Source organism: Eumetopias jubatus, unplaced genomic scaffold, assembly GCF_037043125.1.
Source record: "Eumetopias jubatus isolate StellerSeaLion01/CBP00866 unplaced genomic scaffold, mEumJub1_p1.0 scaffold_15, whole genome shotgun sequence".
In the NCBI taxonomy this organism is placed as follows: Eukaryota; Metazoa; Chordata; class Mammalia; order Carnivora; family Otariidae; genus Eumetopias; species Eumetopias jubatus.
Window position 1 is genome coordinate 30,260,500 of NW_028274821.1, and position 17,406 is coordinate 30,277,905.

At 39.0% G+C, this 17,406-nt stretch overlaps 1 non-coding gene across 1 annotated transcript; it reads left to right on the forward strand.

Annotated features, from left to right (window-relative positions):
• The first annotated feature begins 13,862 nt into the window (after positions 1-13,862).
• LOC114223407 (U6 spliceosomal RNA) lies at positions 13,863-13,969 on the forward strand. Its single transcript, XR_003612147.1, has one exon. It is a non-coding gene; the product is annotated as a U6 spliceosomal RNA (small nuclear RNA).
• The last annotated feature ends 3,437 nt before the right edge of the window (positions 13,970-17,406 follow it).

Sequence of the window (17,406 nt, forward strand, 5' to 3'; positions counted from 1 at the left end):
CATAGAGGTAGCATCAGATCCCACAAGTTAAGGGCCTACAAGACTGCCCCCCACTAAAGATGCCAACATCAAGCCCGGGTTTTAACCCATGTCTTTGCCTGATCAGCTATAAATCAGAGGTTCTTGTGAGCCCTTCCTCAGGTTCAATTAAGTTGCTAGAGCAGCTCACAGAACTTAGGAAAACAGTTTGCTTACCGTTTACCAATCTATTATACAAGGATATGATAAAGTATACAGATGAATGTTCAGAGATGTGTAGATGTGTATATGGGAGGGGGCACAGAGCTTCCATGCCTTCTCCAGGTACACTACTCTCCTAGCACCTTCACATGCTCACCAACCTGGAGGCACCCCAAACCCCACTGGAATTTTTATGGAGGCTTCATCACATAAGCATGATCAATCTTTTACTCCATTTCCAGCCCCTCCCCTCTCCCTAGAGAATAAGGAGTGAAGCTGAAAATTCCAAGCTCCTTATCATGGCTTGATCTTTCTTGTGACCAGCCCCCATCCAGAAGCCTACCAAGTCACCTCATTAGAACAAAAGACACTGCTATCTCCCAGGAAATCTAAGAGAAACAGACACCATCCAAAATTTTCTGGTATCCTTATTTTTAACTGTTGTGGCTTGCTGAATAAAAGCAGCTGAATTTGATACAAGTTTAATGTCATTTCCTTCAAGAATTAACTCCTCTTTCTGGGCTCGAAATACTGAACAAGCAATGCCTGGCCTTATCTGAACCCTGCAGATGTATTTTTCACCCGGGAATTTTTGGATTTCAACAAGAGAACCATTCTCCTGAATAACAACGTTGATAGGGGAGTGAGCATTCACAGACCACATCTTGAACCGGAAGCCCAGCCCTTGACCATATTCTGTACATGACTACAGTTGGTGTGAACAGTAATCAGTTCCTTCTATTTCCCTACCACTTGTCAACTCTGAACCTCTTCCTTTTCTTTCCCAGGAGACTGAGTTCTACACTGATGTGATTGAAGTCCCTTCACAATACTAGTGCATCCTTTCAAAGTGAGGTCAACGACATTTTTTGGAAAGTCACCAGTCTGATTGCTGAGAATGGTCTTCATTCTCACAGTAGATGCGGCAAAAGCCCACCAATTTTCTTTAACAACAAGATGAAGTCAACCGAAGACTTATTGCCATTCCCCCCAGCTCCAATCAGTAACATTCCAACACACAGCCAACCTCTGAGCCCAAAATACTCCCCAAATCCATTATGAAATCTGGCTGCAATCTAGTTCACAAGTCCCTCTGGCTCCAGACATCACCGGCTGGTCTCCTGAGCTCATCCACACCACCATACTATTCCTTTCTGTGCCTTGCATTCATTGTACATTTCTATTCCATTTTTTCTGGAACTTTGTATGTTGCTTCTTTCTATGCTCAATTCCCCTTTCCAACTTCCTCCATTCTTTTGCTTCTTCACTATTGTTTCTGGTCTCACAACTTCCATGAGATTTGGTCTTCAAAAGTCATCAATCATTTCCCAATATCAAAACCCAATGGCTTCTTTTAAATTAAGTTCCTATGTTCATCCTCAGACATAACCTTTGTTACCAGTTTAGAACTATCTTTCCGGACTCCTTAAAATGCACTTATAAACATGTGCATATAAAAATGCACAGTATATTTTATGGCTTTTCTTAAAAACCTCACTGAGATTAAGCTGTTCCTATTGCTTTGTAATTTGCTTTTTCACTTAGAAAAATATGTCCTAGAGATATCTCCATGCCACACATTCAGCTTCATTTTATCTTTTTTAGTCACTGCCTAGTATTCCATGGTATGTATTAATAGCATAGTTTGACAATGTTATTCTATATTATTCTCCTACTGATGGACATTTAGACTGTTCAAATTTTTTCTAATATTTTAAACAATAACGCAGTGACCTTATGCACAGGGGAAAATGACCTTATGCACATAACCACCTTATGCACAGAGGAAAAATGTTGCTGTATTGAATAATTACTAGGTTGAAAGCTATAGAAATTTTTAACTGATATAGTCAAATTGCCTTTCAAAATGCTGTGATAATTTACATTTCTCCCAAGAGTATAAAAGAGGACACATTTCCTTACATGTACTTTAATACTAAACATGATAAATATTTTTTATTGTTGCCAAACTGATGGGCAAAATCATTTATTATTTAAATGTGCATTTCCTTGATTATGTTGCTTTTGAGCAGCATTTCATATGTTTGCTAGCTATTTGCTTTTTTTCTTCAGAAAATTTCCTGTTCAAATCTTTGGTATATTTTTCCATTGAGTTGTCTTCTTCTAGATGATTTGCATAAGTATTTGCATATTCTACATATTTATCTATTGTCAGTAATATATATGTTGTAAATATTTTCTCCTGATCTCATACTTCTTTTACATTGTTTACAGCATCCTTGGTTGTTCAGATGTTTTTAGTTTACATACAGTTTAAATGTGCCAGTCTTTTCCTGGGTTCTGTGATTTGCTTAAGGCCTTTCCAGCCCCAAGACCATAAAAAAATATTTTTTGTAATTCTTTCATAGTTGAGTTTGGTGTTAGCTTATTTTTTAGGTGTTAGCTTATTAGCCTATCTTAAATTTGTTATTGTGGGTATGATATGAAGTATAAATCTAGTTTTTTTTTTTAAATCCAAATGGACGGGTATGGCAGAAAATGCTAGATGCTCAGCAAACCATTTCTTCTTTTTTCCTGGACATACATTAATCTATCTTTCTAAGTCTTTGCAGTTAAGTGTGGCCATGTGACTAAGCTCAAGGGAACAAATGTGGCAGAGATTATGGACCCTGTTTCGGGCTGGTCTATGAAAACTTCCCACACTCATCCTTGATTTTCTTTCCCCTCTTGGCTGAGGCAGCCAAGCATGCACCCTTGGAAACTATGTTTTGAAAGAAGAAATATCCTAAGATGGGAAAAGTCTTGATCCCTGGATCACTGCTTGGAGGAAGGTCACTGCCAATCAGGAACACCCATTGTAGACTTTAAGTGACAGAGAAATCATCTTTTATATTATTAAACCACTGAGGTTACAGCAGCAAATATTACCTTCACTAATCTTAGAGTCAATTTTCCCAGTACTATTTACTGAAAAATTTGTCCCTTCACTAGTGAATTGAGATGCTTTTACCTTTACTGTAGAATAGTATTGCAGTTAAGATTATAGCCGTGACATTGTTTTGTGCACATGGGCCTTGTAAGTAATCTAAGTTTCCCCATAAGTAAAATAGGGTCAATGAGAGTATGGGTATAGAGTGAGGTCTCAATAAATGTTAGTAGTTTTTGAAGTTACAATTGTTATATGCTAAATCCCACTAAGCATGTGTCTATTACATTCTATGATATATTTGTCAATTCTTTGTTTATTTGTGCCCTATGTCTTTCCTTGGGATTAAACTTTCATTTTGCTGGACTCGGTACTACCCCTAGACCTGGGCAACTGGGCCCCTGCCGTGGGCCCCAAGGCTTATAGGGCTCTGCTCTGGCCTTCCTCCAGCCAAGCCCCTTGGCTGGTGAAGAGTGGGTGAAGTGTATAAAGAGTCCATTAGGACTACCCAGACCCCATGCCCATACCCTCAAGATCATGTTCTAAGTACCTGGGATTTCATGGCCCCACTTCCAGGACCTGTGCAGGCCTTTTCCTTACCTCCTGTGTGTAGATTACACATCTAACTAGACCTGAGGGCTGGCAAGGGGGAGGCTACTTAAGGCAAGGTAGGGTGGAACTTGGACTTGCAGGTTAAGTTTCTACATGCATGATGTGGTTTCCCCTGCAGAAAAAGATGGAGCTAGTGGTAGGAAGAAAGAGACAGAGATGTCACAATTTGGACGTCTTTATCTGTACTCCTGCCTAAGCTCTGCAAAGGTTGAGGGAGCACTTGACTGGATTATATCCTCTGGAATATTTTTTTCAGTGAGCAACTGTGGGAAGGAAATTTCTGAGTCCTCACATTAAACAAGGCTTATTTTTGTCATTCCACTGGATTGCTAATTTAGCCAGGACTAGAGATTCGTCTATCTATCTATATTTTTTAAAATCAAGCTTTGAAAGTATTGCTTTAGTATTTTTCAGTATTTAATTTTATTGATGAAAGGTACAATGCAAACTGATTCTTACCCCTCCCCACTCCCCAGAAGGTTTTTTGAATTCTCCCTTTATTCCTCATATTCTGAAAATTCACCATGAATTTATATACCTTGCTCTTCACTTGTGGACATTTTAAATCTGAAGATTCTTGCCTTTTTTTGTGCCAGAAAATTTTAAATTCACTCTGGATATTGCCATTCTCATTTTCGTGAATGCCAATTATAAAATTTTGACCTCCCAGACTGATTCAATTTTTCTCTCCCCCTGTTTTCAATGAGGGGCATGAAGAACAAGTCATGCCCTTGACTAATGTATACCACAAAGTCTTTCTGTATCTTTGTAACCAAATTGATATGCGTACCAGTTAGCCATAGTTGCATAACAAATAACTGCAAAACTTCAGGGGCATTAAAAAAAATTCCTCATGCATCTGCAGGTTGATTGGGAGCTGTGCCCTTGGCTGGGGCAGTTCAGTTCTACAAGTTACTCATCCTCCTGGGATGAGATGGCTAGCCCTGGTATGCCTTCCTGGGGATGCTGGAAGCACAGGAGTATATAGGCCTAATGGTGTATTCATGGCAGGTTGCTTCACTTCTGCTAACGTCCCATTGGCCAAAGCGAGACAATGACAAGACACAGGGTAGGAAATTACACTCTGGTGCTGTGTGACAGGGCACTGCAAAGTTACATGGCTGAACACGTGGTTATAGGGAAGGGTGAAGAATCAGGCTATTAGCATCATCATAGTCTGAGTGCATAAGTGCCCTCCTATGGTACACAGGTGGTCAGCTCCAGGGCCACATGCTGAAAAATGCGGATGGAAATGTTCTCCAGTACACAGTTGCAACTTTGTACCTACGCAGGCCCTGCTATGTGACTTAAACCCACAAAAGACCTTTTGTAACAAAAGGACTACAATGTCACAAATACAATGGTTTTGTAAATTTGGGACTCGTGTAAATGGCATAGAAAAGATAGTCATACCCTCATAGGAGCACAGTAAAATTCTTCTTGGCGGACTGGGTAACATGAGTAACCAGATATAAATCATTGTTAGCAGCCTAATAATACTGGGGATAACCTGATAAACCTCCTCAACTCGTGATTGCCATATTCATAGTAATATAGAAACAAGAGGGCTCCAGAATTCTCACACAAGATGGTTGAGAGGGACAGTCCTGTTCGAAGGCAGTGCCAAGAGACTTGCCTTGATGCTATCTCTCATAGCAAGCATGATGTTTTTATGTAAAATAATGTATATTACATATCAATACAAAATAGCAAACACTTTTACAAAATTTGCACAAGATTGAGGCAGTTTCCATTATTCATACAAATGGATTTTACTATTATTACTTACCTCTGGAATTGTTTTTGTTGACATAGGTGGTGATTTGGGGGATCTTCTAAGCACTCCTCAAAACCCCCACCATCAGCAAGCATAGAACACTGGGCAGTTTTACCATTCTGCCTAGTATTGAAAGTGACTGAGTAACTGTGAGGTACTCATATTGACTCTTTTATGTTCCACAAAGGACATAAATTTCATTATTTTAGACCCACAATGATTTAATTGTCAGCTTGATTTGGAATCAAGTTTAAAAATGGGATATGTAATCATACATATTATTATAAGTAATAATATAACTTGGCAGGGAGCCTGGCTGGCTCAGTTGGTAGAGTGTTGGACATTGATCTCAGGGTCATGAGTTTGAGCCCCACGTTGGGATAGAGATTATGTAGAAAAATAAAATCTTTAAAAAATTACATAATTTGTCTTGTTGGAATAAAATCCCAAATAGACTAAAATGAAGCAGTTTAATTAAGTAGCTGATTAATAATACATTCAACAAGCACTTAAATCTTGTAAGAGGTCATTGAGAGGACTCTTGGGATGGATTCCTTCTTCATTACGCTTGAGATCTGTAGGTATGTTGGGGGCTTATACCAAAGGTAGTCAGTACATTTTGTATCTACGGAAACTTTCTGCTGTGGCATTTCATCTTAATTATTGTCATTAAATTAAGGTAAGTAAGGACAAATACATCTTTAGTTTAAGTTGTATTCCTCCTTACTTCTGGTGTCAGAGACTAATTTTGAAGAAAGATGTCAGTACAGTTATTGTTGATATTCTTTTTTATGCTTTTTATTCAGAACTGATTCTGGATTTATAGGAAAGATGAAAACAGCACAGAGTTGTCATATATCCCTCACTCAGCTCCTTCTAATGTATAACCACGGACAATGATCAAAACCAGAAAATTAACATTAGTACAATATTAATTTAGTACAATGTCACTACAGCTGCAGTAAACTACAGTTCTTATTCAAATTTCACCAATTTGTGGTGCCTGGCTGGCTTGGTCAGTAGAACATGTGGCTCTTAATCTCAGGGTTGTGAGCTTGAGCCCCACGTTGGGGATAGAGATTACTTACATAAATAGACTTAAACAATTTTTTCACCAATTTTTTTCAGTAATGCCTTTTGTTCCAAGATCCTATCTGGGATCTCATAGAACATTAAGTTATCATTCATCTTTTCTTCCTTCTAGTCAATAATAGTTCTTCAGTGTTCCTCTGTCTTTCAGGATCTTGACAGTTTGAAAAAAAAATTGATTATTTAGTTGGACATCCTTCAACTTGGATTTGTGACTGGCTTCTTTCACTAAGCATTTTTTTAAATGTTTATCTGTGTTGTAGTGTAAATCAGTAGTTTGTTCCTTTTTATGGCTGAATAATATTCTATTCCGTGGCTATATTTTATGTGTGTGTATATGTGTATATAAACACACCACATTTTGTTTATCCATTCATCAGTTCGCAGACATTTGGGTTGTTTCCATTTTTTGGCTATTATGAAGAGTGGTGCTATGAACATTCATGTACAAGTTTTTATGTGGGTGTATGTTTTTATTTCTTTTGGATAATACCTAGGAATGGAATTGCTGGGTTATATGGCAACTACATGTTTAACTTTTTGAGGAACTGCTAAATTGTTTTCCATTTTTTTAATATAGACTTTATTTATTTATTTGACAGAGACACAGCGAGAGAGGGAACACAAGCAGGGGGGCGTGGGAGAGGGAGAAGCAGGCTCCCTGCTGAGCAAGGAGCCCGATGTGGGACTCGATCCCAGGATCCTGGGATCATGATCTGAGCCGAAGGCAGATGCTTAATGACTAAGCCACCCAGGCGCCCCCTAAATTGTTTTCTAAAGCTACCACACCATTTTACATTCCCACCGCAGTGCATAAGGATTCCATTTTTTTCAGCAACACTTGCTTTTATCTGTCTTTTTCATTATGGACATCATGTCCCATAATTTTTAAGAGTTCTGTATATTTTAAAATATTACTCTCTTGTTTATGGTATATTTTCTGAATATTTTCTCCCTGGTTGTCAATTGTCTCTTGACTTGGTTCATGGAATTTTTGTCAAACAAATTTATTAAAAATTAGTGATTTGTGATGTCACCTTTGTTACACACTGTTTCCATGTGCACTTGGGTCTAGTTCTAACTTTCTGTTGTATTCCACTGGTCCACTTGCCCATTCATACACCAGTACCACACTGTTTGGATTATAATGACTTTTATGTATTAATACCTAGTAAAGCTAGTCCCAAACAGCTTCTCTTTTTCAGTGTTTTCTTGGCTATTCCTGCGTGTTTGTTTTTCTATATGAACTTTAGTATCAACTTGTCTGACTGTATAAAATGGTTTGTTGATAGTTTTTTTGGAACTGTATTAACTTTACAAATTAACTTAGGGAGAACTTACATCTTTGAAATGTCCAGTCATCCTATCCAGCTTATTTTATTGTCCTTCACTGGTGCTTTAAGATTTTCCTCATATAGCTCTTCTACATTTGTTGTTAAATTTAATTCTAAGTACTTAATCTTGTTTGTTGCTATGGTAAACAGTGTTGTCTCTAACATTGTCTTATGTTTGTTGACTGTGTATATGAAGGCTGTTGGTTTTTATGTTAATGTTATACCCTACTTCACTGAATTCTTTTATTGTTTAACTTAAATTTATCATTGATTTTTCTGGGGTTTCCAGGTATAGAATAATATCATCTGCAAATATAAATAGTTTTACTTCTTCTTTATCCATTCTAATGCCTCTAGTTGATTCCTCTTATCTAATTGTATTAGTTAATACCTCTAGTACAATGTTGGATAGTAGTGGATAGTGTGCCTTCTCGTCTTGTGTCCAGTCCTAAAAGCATTGCTGGTAGCATTTGACTATTAAATAAGAAATTAGCTTTAGGAGCATGTATGTGTGTGTGTCTGTGTGTGTGTTAAGAAAGTATTCTTTAACAAAAATACTAATTCAAAGGCATACATGCACCCAATGTTTTTATAGCAGCATTATTTGCAATAGCCAAATTATGAAAATAGCCCACATGTCCATCAATTGATGAATGGATAAAGAAAATATGGTATATATTAAAATAGAATATTATTGAGCTATCAAAAAGAATGAAATCTTGCCATTTGCAATGACATGGATGGAGCTAGAGAGTATTATGCTAAAAGAAATAAATCAGTCAGAGAAAGACAAATACCTTATGATTTTACTCAGCTGTAGAATTTAAGATACAAAACAAATGAGCAAAGGGAAAAAAAGAGAGAGAGAGGCAAACCAAGAAACAAACTCTTAAGTATAGAAAACAAACTAATGGTTCCCAAAAGGGAGATGGGTGGGAGGATGGGTTAAATGGGCAATGGGGATTAAAAAGGGCACTCGTGATGAGCACTGGGTATTGTATGGAAGTGCCGAATCACTATATTGTGCACCTGAAACTAATAGTACCCGGTATGTGAACTAACTGGAATTTAAATAAAAACTTTTTTATAAAAAATATTTTTTAATTCCTATATTCCTGAGTGTTTTTATGATGAATAGGTATTGATTTATTCAAAGGTCTTCTCAACTTCTATACAGATATAATATGATCTTTTTCTTAATTTATTATTGTGGTATGATATTAATTAATTTCCAAACATTAAACCAGATTTGCATTTCTGTAATAAATCCCACTTGGTCCTGATGTTTTATTTTCTTAATGTGGCATTGAATTTTTTTGCTAATATTTTAATTAAAATTTTTGCATCAATATTCATGAATTATATTGGCCAATAGTTTTCTTTCTCTGTACTGTGTCTAGTTTAGATATCAGTATTATGTTTGCTTCATAAAAGAAATTAGAAAGTTTTCCTTCCTTTTTAATGTCCTATATTAATGGTTTGGTAGAATTTCCCTGTAAAATCATTTGTGCCTGGTGCTTTCTCTTGGGGGTCGTTACTTAATAATTTTCTGTCTTTTCTATGGAGATTGGTCTTTTAAAACTTTCTAATTCTAATGGGTTCAATTTTGCCAATCTGAATTTCCCTAGGAAATAATCAATGTCTTTACCATTTGTATAGAAGTCTTGTATGATTTCAAGTTTTTTCTTGTCTCAATGGTTATTTTCCCTTGATATTCATTTAAAGTGTGTTTTCGTTTCTTTTTTATTAGTCAGATTATTGTCAGAGGGAGCACAAGCAGGGGGTGCAGCAGGCAGAGGGAGAGGGAGAAGCAAGCTCCCCACTGAGCCGGGAGCCCGATGTGGGGCTCGATCCCAGGACCCTGGGATCACGACCTGAGCCGAAGGCAGGCACTCAATCGACTGAGCCACCCAGGAGCGCCTAAAGTGTGTTTTAAAAGAAACCCAGTATGGGGCGCCTGGGTGGCTCAGTCAGTTAAGCATCTGACTTTTGATTTCAGCTCTGGTCATGATCTCAGGGTCATGGGATTGAGCCCGCATTGGGCTCTGCACTCAGCAGAGTTTGCTTGAAATTCTCTCCCTCTGCCCCCCCATTCAAGCTCTCTCTCTTTCAAATAAATAAAATATTTTTAAATAAATAAATAAACAAAAGAAACCCAATATGATGGGTGAAGGAATGAAAGGAGACTTTTTTCTTCTTGGTGCACTTCTATATTACATTTCTTCTCCAGTGGAAATATTCATGTACTACTTATATAATTTTTTAAAGAATTTTATTTATTTATTTCAGAGAAAGAGAGCATGACCAGGAGGAGGAGCAGAGGAAGAGGGAGAGAGAGAGAATCCTCAAGCAGACTCCCAGCTGAGCATGGAGCCTGATGCGGGGCTTGATCCCAGGACCCTGAGATCATGACCTGAGCTGAAGTCGAGTCAGCCACTCAACTGACTGAGCCACCCAGGCACCCCTATTACTTATATCATTTTTAAAAAGCAATATGAACGGAAGAATAAAGCCCAAAGGACACACACACACACCCTCTAACTGATAAGGGGTCTATGGCTCAATTAGTCTCCTTTGATATAAATTAACATGTCAAGATAGAGTTTGAATCAGCCAACTATTTTAAAAATTACATTTGTATCTGAGACATATTTTGGAGATGATTGCATTATTAGTTAGATGAGCAAATTTTTAAGGTGCATGCTGTCCGCCATCCCTCCAACTAAACAGAAAGCCTCTCTGTGAGCTCAGATACAGACTTCTCCTACAGTGCTAGCACAGTCCTCCAGTTATACCAGGTGCTTAAAAGTTGATGACTAAGGGACGCCTGGGTGGCTCAGTCAGTTAAGCATCTGACTCTTGATTTCAGCTCAGGTCTTGATCTCAGGGTCATGAGTTCAAGCTCTGTATCAGACTTTGCACTGGCCATGGAGCCTACTTAAAAAAAAAAGTTGATGATTGATTATTACTTTGGCATAGTTATAACACCTTATGTTTCCATGATGCTTTTCAGGTGTTCAAATATTTTCTTATTTGGCCCTCACAATACCAAGTTAGGTAGACTTGGCAGGGTATCTGCATTTCACAGATGAAGAGAAAAATCTCAAAGAGATTAAGTGGTTTTCCTAAGGCCATCTGGCTGTCATGGGATGAGTTGGAACCAGCACTAAGTCCACTCCTCTTTTATGCTATGTATGGTGCTGATTGCAGCCTGATTTCTCTAAGACACGTTTTAATGGCATGCCCCATCACAATGTTTGCTAAATGATAGTGTCAATAACAGAGATGTTATATAGGCAAAACAATTTAGAGATTGCACTTTCAAATGCTCACTCGGCCTTAAGAGGATAATTATATAATATATAATGACTTAGGAAACCCAGCCACTTTAAAAAACTTACTATAATGGTGAAATTATCTGTGATGCTAAGCAAAAGAACCAAGTACACTGTATTGCTTAGCATTCCTATTTAGCTGCAAGTAGAGTTTTTAGACATTCCACCCCCATTCATTCAACACATATTTATTGAGTGCCAAGTACATGCCAATCCCTTTTTTCAGCACTGAGGATACAGAAGTGAACAAAAGAGAGTCTGTATTCTCAGAGCTCACACTCTAGTGGAGGGAGACAGACAACAAACAAATGAATATACACTATGGGCAATGCTACGGAGGAAGAAATGGAGCTTTAAATGGGCTGGCCGGGGAAGGTCTTTCTGATAAAGAGACATCTGAGTGGGACATAAAAGAATGTAGGAAGTGAGCCATATTCCCTCCAAGCAGAGGGAATAACAGGTAGAAAGGCTCTGGGGCAGGAGAGAAAATTCTCTCTGTCATTCTTAAAAGTGTAGAAGAGGAACTCCTTCATCCTCAAATGATCCATAGAGAGCCACCAAAGCTACACTTTCTCCCAAGATTGGTGACTGGTATCTTGGATTTACATGATTGCTTTTATTTAAAATAACATTTCTAATAAATAGTAAAAACTACTTTGCCTCTGTTGCCTAAATAATATCAAATATATATTTTTTAAGTTTTCATTTTTTTAGAGAGAGAGAGAGAGTACGAGCTGGCAAGGGGCAGAGAGAGAGGGTGAGAGAGAATCCCAAGCAGGCTCCACGCCCAGTGAGGAGCCCACTGTGGGGTCCAATCCCACAACCCTGAGATCACGACCTGAGCCAAAATCAAGAGTCAGATGCCTAACTGACTGAGCCACCCATGTGCCCCATTACCAAACTTTTTAAAAAAGAAAATACTGAGGGGCGCCTGGGTGGCTCAGTTAAGTGTCTGCCCTCGGCTCAGGTCATGATCTCAGGGTCCTGTGATCGAGCGTCGCATCGGGCTCTCTGCTCTGTGGGGAGCCTGCTTCTCCCTCTCCCTCTCCCTCTGCCCCTCCCCCTGCTTGTGTTCATGCTCTCTCTCTCTCTCTCTCTCTCCTTCTTGCTCAGTCTCTCTTGCTCACTCTCTCTCTCAAATAAATGAATAAAATCTTTAAAAAAAAATACTGAACATTTTATTTCTTCATTTATTTTTACCTTCATATATTCCCCACATAGACATTGTTTTTATCTTTTTTTTTTAATAAATTGAATTTTTACCTAAAGGACTAAAGCTACATAGCACAGGGCTTTTGAAAAATTTAGTTGACCAGGGAAAACAATCAGAAGAGATGCACTTTTAGCTGGGCATTTGAAGAGCTGAACTGCCCTTTGTGTTACAGAAACCACACTTCTTCCTCAGAATGTTTGTTTGCCTTCCTCATATATAGGCTTTATGCTAGGGAAATAACCAGAATATTTAATGTTTTGTGTCCCTGACTTCCAAACCCAAAACTCATGACTTCAAACAGCAGCCATATTATTACCTTATGATTCTGTGGGTTGACCTAACTCAACTAGGCAATTCTGCTGGTCTCTTGGTGTTTCTCAGGCAGTTGCACCACATGGTAGGGGAGGTTACAGTCATCTGGAAGCTGGCCAGTGATGCAGGAATAGCTGAGTCTTTCTCCTTGCCCCAAATAGTGTTGGGCTTCTCCTCTCTATTTGGGCTTTCCACATGGCGGCTTGGGCTTCCTCACAGCAGGTTCACGGCAGCTAGGTTCCAGAAGGAAATGGAACTGCCATTCCTTCTAAAGGCTGAGCACAGAATTGGCACAGCATCATCTCCACTTCATTCTGTTAGTTAACAGAGTCACAGCCAGTCCAGATTCAATGAAGGAGAGGACTGCACAAGTACATGAGTAGCATGGAATTGTAGTGCATTGAGATCCATCTTTAGAGACCAATTATAGCACCTTCTCATCCTGCATCATTGTTAGGTGTGTTTGCTCTTGTTACATAACCAAATAGAAAGTCTATAACACATGCTGGGAAAAAGTATTATGCAAACACAGAAAAAGGAATGACCAATACTTTCTGGCAGGTAAAAAAATGACTTTGATGGAAAGGAGATTTCAAGCTAAATCTTCAATGACGAATGGTCTCCCTGGGAAGCTCAGGTAGGGCAGGTGAGGCAGCGGAAATAGTGTATGTGAGCTTGCTGAGGCATGAAGGAGCCTGTGGTGTTTGGGGGAACACAGGACCTTAGGAGCATGTGAAAAGGTAGAGGAGATGGTGGAAAAAAGTGAAGAGGAAATCTGGGGTTTGATCAAGACAGGATATTCCAGGGGCCTAAAGAGTACTTCCACTAGCTGAAAGAAAAGCCAGACCCTCCTTTGGGTAAAGTTAATTCCTCAGCATGTACCACCTACCTGTATTTTGGAATACACATTGAGAGTATAGGTTTTAGTTTGCCTGGGCTGGCCTGCCCCATTTGGTTGCCATGATGCTAATTTATAAATATTCTCATTCTCCTCTCCTGAGTACATGGGATTGTGCTTCCTTAACCCTTTTGAAGATAGGTATGGTCTGATAACTTGCCTTAGTTGAAGAAATGTAAATAGAAGTGATGAGTAAGCAGAAGCTTTAGAAGCCAAAGAGAGATTGTGCTTGCCTTAGCAGCATGTACACCAAAATTAGAACAATACAGAGAAAATTAGCATGGCTCCTGCACAAGGATGCCATGCAAATTCGTGAAGCATTCCATATTTTTGAGAATTTATAAAACTCAACACCCAAAAACCAAATAATCCAATTTAAAAATGGGCAGAGGACATGAACAGACATTTCTCCAAAAAAGACATCCAGATGACCAACAAACACAAGAAAAGATGCTCAACATCACTTATCATCAGGGAAATGCAAATCAAAACTACAATGAGATATCACCTCACATCTGTCAGAATGGCTAAAATCAATAACACAAGTGTTGGCAAGGATGTGGAGAAAAAGGAACCCTAGTGCACTGTGGATGGGAATGCAAACTGGTGCAGCCACTCTAGAAAACAGTATGGAGGTTCCTCAAAAAGTTAAAAATAGAATTACCTTACAATCCAGCAATTGTTACTGTGTATTTACCTAAAGAATACAAGAACACTAATTGGAAGGGATACACACACACCTACGTTTATAACAGCATTATTTACAATAGCCAAGGAATGGAAGCAGCCCAAGTGTCCATCAATAGACGAATGGATAAATAAAATGTGATATATATATATATATATATATATACACACACACACACACACGGACACAGACACACAGACACACAGACACACACACACACACACACACACACACGATGGAATACTATTCAGCCATAAAAAAGAATAAAATCTTGCCATTTGCAATGACATGGATGGAACTGGAAGGTATAATGCTAAGCAAAATAAGTCAGTCAGAGAAAGGCAAACACCATATGATTTCACTCATATGTGGAGTTTAAAAAAACAAAACAAACAAGCAAAGGGAAAAAAATAAGAGAGCCAGTGAAAGCAAGAAACAGACTGTTTTTTGTTTTTTAAAGATTTTACTTACTTATTTGACAGAGAGAGAGACACACACAGCGAGAACAGGAACACAAGCAGGGGGAGTGGGAGAGGGAGAAGCCGGTTCCCGCGGAGCAGGGAACTGGATGCGGGGTTCGATCCCAGGACCCTGGGACCATGACCTGAGCCGAAGGCAGATGCTTAATGACTGAGCCACCCAGGTGCTCCAAGAAACAGACTCTTAACAGTAGAGAACAATCTGATGGATACCAGAGGGGAAGAGGTGGAGGAGATGGGTTACATAGGTGATGGGGATTTAGGAGTGCACTTGTCATGATAAGCACAGGGTGCCATAAGCAATTGTTGAATCACTACATTGTACTCCTGAAACAAATATAACACTGTATGTTAACTAACTGGAATTAAAATTAAAAATTAAAAGAGGAAGTCAATGAGAGATTCATCACATATCCTTTCCCCACCTCAGGCACCACAGAAACACAGGCTGAGATGGAGGCTTCATGAGCCTGGGCCCTAAATAACTATGAAAAGCAAGTGTTCTGCCCTGGCCCTTAGTGGGCTTGCAGTGTGAGTGAGAAATAAACCTTTGTTGTATTAAACTGCTGAGATGTAGGAATTATTGGTTACCACATATATCTTTGTCTATTTTGACATTATACTGTAGGTGATCTTGAGCAACTTATTTGCCTTCCCTGTTCCTTAGTTTCTTCACCTATGGAAAGGAAACAATAGTAGCTCCCTCTTTGATTTTATTTATATATTTGAGAGAGAGAGAGACAGAGAGAGAGCATGTGTGGGGGGGCAGAGGGAGAGGGAGAAGCAGACTCCCTGCTGAGCAGGGAGCCCACTGCTGGGCTCAATCCCACGACCCTGGGATCATGACCTGAGCAGATGCTTAACTGACTGAGCCACGCAGGCTCCCCCTAAAGTACCCTTTTTAGAATTCCTTTTCTATCTTCCTTTTTTATTGAAGTATAAGTGAAAATACTACATTAGTTTCTGGTGTATAACACAGTGACTCAACAAGTCTATATATTCTGCTAGGCTCACCGCAATGCAGCCGCCATCTGTCACCATACAACACTATTACAGTACCATTGACTATATTCCCTAGGCTGTGCCTTTTATCCCTGTGACTTATTCATTCCATGACAGGAAGGCTGTACCTTTCATTCCCTTCGCCCATTTCCCCCCTTCCCCACTCCTCCCCTCTGGCAACCATCAGTTTATTCTCTGTATTACAGGTCTGTTTCTGCTTTTTTTGTTTGTTCATTTGTTTTTGCTTTTGTTTTTTTTAGATTCCACGTATAAGTCAAATCATATGGTATTTGTCTTTCTCTGACTTATTTCATTTAGCATAATGCCTCTAGGTCCATCTATGTTTTTGCAAATGGCAAGGTCTCATTCTTTTGTATTTTCTATCTTTATAGTTATCCTCCTATCACAGCTTAATTCTCTATGTTTAGTCTCCCATTTAAATTACTGTGTGTTCCTGTTTTTTGATTGGGCTCAGACTGTTATATAAAGCATTAGCACACAACAGAATATATTGTGGCCATTAAAATGATGATGTAGATGTATTAACTGTGTCTATGTCACTGCTGAGTGAAAAAAGTAAAATTATATGCGTATATATGCATGAAGAAGACTGGAAGGGTGTCAGAAACTGTCAGTGGTTATTTCCAGGTAATGAGATTGCATGAGTTTTACTGTCTTTGTACTGTTCTTAGTTTTACTTTCTTCCCATGTGTATGTATAATTTCACCCAAAGCAATAATATTAATTCCTTCCAACCCTCAAAAAACCCAGGTGATATTCTGGTTCTGGCACCAATTCCATTGTGTGCGTTGTGGGAAGGCGGAGTCCCATACAGCATCTAGTAATTCTCCAGACACCAACAGAGTGAGAATTCAACTCCGTTCTGACACTATCTACCCCGAGATAGCATCAGATTGCACAGGTTAAGGGTTCACTTCTATAAGACTGCTTTCTGCTCCAGATGCCAGTCACAAGTGCTGGTTGTTACCTATGCTTCCAATATATTTATATTTCTATAAATATACCTATGCTTTCCAATATATTTATATTTCTATAAATCAGAGGTGTCCTATGATCCCCCTCCTCAAGTTCAATTAATTTGCTAGAACGGCTCACAGAACTCAGGGAAACATGTTACGAGATTCCTGGTTTATTATAAAAGGATATAAGTCAGGAACAGCCAGGTGTTAGAGATGTATAGGGCAAGCTATAGGCAAAGGACACAGAGCTTCCATGCCCTCTTTAGGCACACCAGTCTCCCCAAATCTCCATGTGTTCATCAACTTGGAGGCTCTGAATTCCATCCTTTCGGGTTTTTATGGAGGCTTCTAACGATTGATTAAATCATGGCCATTGGTGATTGATTCACCTTCCAGCTCCCCTGCCCTCCCAGAGGTCAGGGGGTGGGACTGCAACTTCCAACCCTCTAATCACCTGGTTGCCTCCATTGGCAACCAACCTTGCTACCAAATTCTGAGGGTTTGGGCATCCATGAGCCAGGAATTGTGAACAAAGACCCAGTATATATGAGAAATGTATTTTGGTCATCTGAATGACCAAATAGATATTTCTTATAAATCACAACATTGCACTGGGTGAC